The sequence below is a fragment of the Suricata suricatta genome, chromosome 6 (assembly GCF_006229205.1).
Source record: "Suricata suricatta isolate VVHF042 chromosome 6, meerkat_22Aug2017_6uvM2_HiC, whole genome shotgun sequence".
In the NCBI taxonomy this organism is placed as follows: domain Eukaryota; kingdom Metazoa; phylum Chordata; class Mammalia; order Carnivora; family Herpestidae; genus Suricata; species Suricata suricatta.
Window position 1 is genome coordinate 54155370 of NC_043705.1, and position 6956 is coordinate 54162325.

Consider the following 6956-nt stretch of genomic DNA (forward strand, 5'->3'; position numbering starts at 1 on the left):
AAAATTTTCCTGGAAAGAGTATTTGCCAACTCAGTGATGTTTTAAAGAATGTGTCAGAGACGCTGAGAACAACTCTAAAAGAGGAGTTCCAGAGATGTTTTAAGCATGGAAACATTTTTGGAATAACTTTATTTTTTTAATCTGACTTTTTTTTTTCATTTTTTAAAGTTAATTTATTTTGACAGAGAGAGAGAGAATCCCAAGCAGGCTCTGCACCATCAGCACAGAGCCTGACCCGGGGCTCGAATCTGCAGACTGAGAGATCATGACCTGAGCCAAAATCGAGTCAGATGCTTAACCGACGGAAGCCACCCAGGTGCTCCATAACGGTTTAGTTTTTCAAGGTGACTACTTTGAAGGGAAAAGTACTTAAATGGATAGGTTTTGATATATTTACTTGTTAAGCTTGGTCGGACTATTTTATAGTCACAAGTCCTATAGATTTTTGACTTGGATTAGCTCATTTGTAATATCAGTTACGGAATTTATGTCTTGATAGAAAAAGAGTTCTACCATGAAGGAAACTGACTTAGCCAACTTTTGTGGCCTGTGAGCAGCTGCTCTCAGGAATCACCTGAGGGAACCTGTTCTTTCTGAGATTCTTTGGATTGGTTTTGCGCTCCCACTCATATAGGAGAAAAAGAAAGAAGTCACAGTTATTGAGTTTAAACTCTGTGGCAGAATTTGCCTGAATAACATCTTACTTAATCATTATAATAACCCTGTAAGGTATGTATTGTCTCCATTTTACTGATGAGGAAGCAGGATTTCAGAGAGGTTAAGATGGTTACCAAGGTGACACCTAACATACCCTGGTTGGAAGCTTAGATTTTTAAACAAATATTTCCATATGTTTCTTCATTGTCATATTTGAGTGCTCTATTTTCTTAGAAGCTTAAATTTTTTTTAATGTTTTTTTTATTTTTGAGACAGAGAGAGAGAGAGAGAGAGTGCGAGGAGGGGAGGGTCAGAGAGAGAGGGAGACATAGAATCTGAAGGCAGGCCCTAGGCTCTGAGCTGTCAGCACAGAGCTCGACACCAGGCTTGAACCAACGAACTGTGAGATCATGACCTGAGCTGAAGTCAGACACTTAACTGACTGACCCACCCAGGCGCCCCTTCTAAGGCTTAAATTTTAATTCATATCTGACTCCAAAGGCTTGATCAGCTCCTCACAGATCACCACCTGGCCTTCTGAGTCAGTCAGATCCTAGTTAGTGCACAGATGTTTATAGTTCTCAACAGTATAGAGGCTCTGATTTACACACCCCACCCCGCCCAGGCATCCTTCACACCCACCTTTCAGGTATATGTCTCAGAAAAGTCTATGAGCTCTCCCTGCAACAAGGGAGGAAAGATTAGGACCCCCACTGAAGTATTGATTTCTGGGGAATAGGGGCTCCCCTTCAAGCTCTGCCTTGCTCACGTACCATCAAACCTAAGCCAAGCGGGATAACGCTGTGGGAGGCAAATAATAGACCCCACCCTTGCCCCCTACAACTTTCTGTGTCCTAATCCCTGGAAACTATGATGCGTTACCTGGCAGGGAAGAATTAAAGTTGCAGAAAGAATTAAGCTGTTAACCACTGACAGTAAGATAAGGAGAGGGACCATTAAATATGGAAGAGGGTAACAGAGTGATATAATATGAGAAAGATTGGACCTTGCTGACCTTGAAGGTAGAAGGGGCCACAAGCCAAGGAATGTGGGCAGCCTAAAGAAGCTGGAAAAAGGCAATATTCTCATCCGGGGCCTCTAGAAAGGAACACAGCCCTCCTGACATTGAGTTCCATGTCAGACTCCTGACCTGTAGAAGTTTGTGGGTTTGTGGTAATTTGTTATAACTGCAGTAGGAAACTGATACAAAGGCTTACCATCAGTACAAGAGCTTGTGGGTGGAGAGGAGCCGACATCAACCTAAGTGTCAGTAGGTGCTCTGGCCAGGCTAGCACTGGTGAAGAGGCCTGGGAGGAAGTGCAGTTCTGGCCTCAGGTATGGCTAGGATCCATGGATTGAGCTCCAGCCTCCAAACTGTGGTGGGAGGCCACACACTTCAACAAGGTGAAGTGACGGGCTGAAAGACCACTTCACCTTGTTGAAGTATGTGGCCTCATTTGTAAAATATGGGCAGTTAGATCTGCCCTACTTGCAGGGTGTTGTGAGGGCAAAAAGAGTGGGTACGAGAGAGCGTACTCATTACTGCTGTATACATTTTCAGTTCTAGGGAGTGAATGATAAAGTCGTATCTCAGTACTGTGTAAGAAGTTTGATCCACTACTATTATTTTTTAAATAATCATGTCACTTTCAACATTTACTTCTAAATTTGCAGTTAACAAGAAAATCCAATTAAACAGAACAACTCATTGACTCAAAGGTTAATGATGTTTAACTGCATTTTATAGAATCATACCATGTTGACAGCCAAAGAGGACCTTAATGATCAACTCCTCCATGTTTCAGACAGAGAGACAGATTCAGGTTGTGGAAAAATAAGAAGTTCAACCCTTTAGGAATGCAGTTCCCTGGTGAGTGGCAGCAAAACAAAAGCCCAATCTTTGTGAATCCCTTCCAAGATGTTGAAGACATGGACAGTCATTTAAAATTAAAATGCAGCTCAACCCAAACCAAGCCCTTCCCGTCTCCAGCTCCCAGGGTGACAGCTTAGATGTGTAAAGGGCCCCAGCGGTTTCACCCTGGTTGTTAGTACTCTGCGTTGCCTGCCCCTTCTCCCTGCCAGAGGTTAACTGAAAGAAGTGATCACTTCACGTCATGGCAGGGGTTCAGGAGTTGGGTTTGGGGCATTGTGCATCCCTGTTCCAGCCACCCGTCTCGCCACTGTGTGCATCGCTCTCACAGGGTGGTGCTCTTTAGTAGGCCCAGTCATGTAAGTCAGAGATAACGCTCTGTGAGCCCACTGTGTCACAGGCAGAGAGGCCAATGCAGTCCCCTTAACCCTCCTGTACTGTCACCCATCAGCAATGACTACTGCCTTTGAGCCAACTGTCACAGGCAGAGAGGCCAATGAAGGCTTATTTGGTCCTGCTAGCCCCCTGCTTTGCAGAAGGCCAGAGAGCACAATACCTGTTGAAGTTGGAGTCAGGTGAACCGCCATAGCGCCATCTCCTGGTTGTGCGCAACTCACCCTTGGGCTTCTTTCTCTCCTCTGTCAGATGATAGTGCTAGACCGGACACGGGCCACATTTTAGAAGTGAGGATTTCATCAGTCCTTGTGTTGGAGGTTTTGTTTATTTTAACAAAGGAAGTGGAATGCTGATGCTTAGGAGTTCTCATTTAAGAAATGTAAATCATTTTATTTTTGATTATAAAAGTAATTCATGCTTGATATTAAAAAAAGTACAACAATGCAGAAGTATATAAAAGAAGGTAAAATCTCTCCCCTTAACACTCACAACCAGCACTAAGTTATCAGGCCCCTGATACTGTTTTCTCTGTCTTCTGAACAGAGGCTACTGGTGCTCCCATGAGTCATCTTTCCTGAGGGAGCAGTTAAAATTCTAAAACTCAGTGTTTGCTGGCATTAACGGGTCTAACAGTTGGCGGAATGGAAGAGTAACATTGGTAGAAGCTTTTTTTCCTTCTAAAAAATTCAAATTCCTATCGTTTAGCCCAACTTTTAAATCCACATGAAGAAATTAAATTTCAATACTTAATAGAAATTACATACTATTATTAGAATTATGAAGGACTAAAGAATAAAATACATTAAAAGGATTATAGCAGTTTTACTAAGATGACAAGACTTTGGGGGATTGTTGTTTTGAGCTATCAGCCCAGAGCCCGATGAGGGGCTTGAACCCATGGACTGTGAGATCATGACCTGAGCCAAAGTTGGGATGCTTAACCAACTGAGCCACTCAGGTGCCCTGGGGGATTGTTGTTTTCTGATTTCTTCCTAGATTGGGGCATTGCATTTGCATTGCTTGTGTAATGAGAAAAAAAATGTTTTAAGAAAAACATTCCTGATAATGACATACTAGTACAATTGATTGGATTCAAACCAAACAGCCCAATAATGAACACTTAGATATAAAATGCCACGAGTCCAGAGAAGTAAAGAATCATCTCTAAATTAGGAATCAAGGAAAGCTTCATTCAGGCAGTCAAATTTGAGCATCGTCTTTGAAATGGGTGGGATTTTTCATACTCAGAGACCGAAGGGGCATGTTAAGTGGAGGGAAGGCGGTAAGACCAGGGACATCCAGGAAGAACAGAGTCCAGTTTGGCTGGAGCATACAGTACAGATAAGACTGACACCAGGGTGGGGGCACTTGAATGTGAGGCCACAGAGTTGAAGCTTATGGATGGGTGATGGGGCGGGGGCTTTGAACAGGAATTGTGACATAATCAATGTTGGTTTAGAACAGTTCCTTTGGCCAAGATGAGTGTTAGGAAAGGGACAGCTGGGGAAGACAAGGATGAGAAGATGAACCCCAGATGAATGCTAAATGGGGCCTGAACTTGGCAGGTGGCATCAGAAGGCAGGTGTGACACTAGAGAAATAGACTGTAGATTAGGGCCTTAGGATTGAGATGAAATTCATATCTTTTTTCTTTTAGAGAGTGAGAGTGTGAGTGGGGGAGAGGGGCAAGGGGGATGGAGAAGAGAATCTTAAGCAGGCTCCATGCTCAGTGCAGAGCCCAACACAGATCCCATGACCCTGGGATTATGACCTGAGCCAAATCAATGGTTGCATGCTCAACCCACTAAGCCACCCGGGTGTCCCTGAGTGAGATGAATTCAAATTCCACTCTCCCTTATCATTCCTTAGTTCCCTGAGCTTGTCTTCTCCTCTACAAAATGGGCATGAGAATAATGATGTCATGGGGTTGCTGCCCATGCACTTATTCTTGTAAAGCATTTGGCACAGTTCTGGCACCTGGTGAATGCTCCGTACATGGTAATGTCACTGACAGTACTACCTGGAATTAGGGTTAGGAAGGAAGCTGGCGTCTGCTCACTGACTAGCAAGGGAGACAGTACAGCAGCCAGGAACAGAGCATTTGGAGGTAGAATTTGGATCTCAATGCTACTACCTACCAGCATGATCTTGTACAAGACTCTTAGCCCCTCTCTATCTCTGTTTCCTTAGCTGTAGATGGGTACAGTATGAATACTTCCTCAAGGAGCTGCTGTGAGAATAAAGTGAGATGATACATGTACAGTGGGCACTATATGCCTAACATATTTTCAGAGCCCCATATATGTTATTATTGGCTGAGAGGTGGGGATGTGGAACTGAATAGCTTTGCCCTTCCCATCTGCAATGGCAGGCTACATAAGAAGTGGAGACACGCAGCAGGGATTGGACATGAAGGACAGAACTTGGAGAAAACGTGAGGCTGGAGGTAGTCAGGAGTCACTGGCACAGAGGCAGATGAGCCAAGAATAAGCACATAAATTGGCTTATGGAAACAATCAGACAAACCCAGAATAAAGGACTTTCTATAAGACAGAGGGCTGGGACTCTCAGAAAGTGTCATGCAACAAAAATAATAAAAGGAGCTATTCTAGACTGAAAGAGACTAAAGTTATAATCAAAAAGTAATCTGCGAATCTTGATTGGACTCTTTTTTTAGGAAAGATAAAGACATTTTTGAGACAATGGGGAATTTTGATTAAGGACTCTATATTAGAGGCTATTAGGATAAATAGGTTGCAGTACATTAGGATGAAATGCCTGTATGTTTGGGGTAGAGGGCAGAAAAAATAAGGCAAAATGTTAACACGTGTTCAGTCTAGGTAGAGGGTATCTGTGGGTGTTCATTGTACTAGCAAGATGAAGGCTGAAAACAAATCATATTCAGCCTAAGGGTCCAAGGTAGATCGGGAAGCCAACTGCTAGTAAAGGACTGAAGTGTGGGGAGGAAGCACAGGCAGCAGGATAAGTGGGCCCCTCTTGGATAGTGTTCAGCTGGGGACAGCCAAGGAGCCAGGGTGCTGCTGAGGAGCAAGAGCAGTCTGGGGAAGGGAGGGAATGAGTCAGAGGAAAGAAGAAACAATAATGGAACAGAGGTCCAGTAAAGGTGGAAGAGGAATGGATGAAAACAGGAAAAAGTGGAGGTGACCTCAGATGGGGGAGATGTCTTCTCTTGTGGCCCAGAAGTGAGGGCTGTGATGTGGGGAACCAAGCTCCTTTCCTAACAGGGGAGGAGGTAAGGTTTTGCTAGTAAGGAAGTGTGAGGCAGAAACTCCCCGCAGCTGCCACTGGGCCGGAAACAGCCGGATAAGAGAGTGCACTGGGTGCGCTCTTCAAGCTGGGGAGTAAACAGGGGTTCTCCCAGACTGCTCTGATGAGAGACTAGGACAGAGTAAAGAGCAGTTGTGGAAGCGAGATGGCCCCCTTTTCAGAACTTCATGCTGGGCAAAGTCACCTCTTCATTACGAAATGAATAAAACTCTAGGATAAACACGCTTGATCCTCATTTCCATGCACCCTCCACTCTGGGTGGCGCTGGTGGGTGTACAGCCAAGTGGTGTGATAGTCTTGCTCCGGATATTCTGGGATGGAGCCGTCCTTCCAAAAGCAGTTAGAGGAAAACCACCTCCTGCACCGAAGCCCGACAGCAAAGGAGGCCACCGGAGCTTGTGCTTCCAGACATCTGGGGTGGGGCGGGGAGGACACAGAGCATTAAGTGATTTTGGGTCCTGCTCTGGTTCCCTAAGTGCTTCTCAAGGGTCCACATTTGGAGATCTTGGTGGGCCTGAGATTCAGCTCCCAGATGAGGCTGATCCGTGCAGCACCCTTGGAGTAGCGCTGGCACGGGAGGGGCTGGGAGTGCAAAGCGGCCCAAACCTACAGGACCCTCGTAATTACGTAGCCGCCGTCCCTCTCCCCCAAGGGCTCTTCTTTGAGCGGAGTCTGCGCCAGGGTGGAGGCCGGGGCCAGGGCGCCTTCGCGGCGGCTGACTTCCCGCAGCCGGCCCTGCAGCGCCT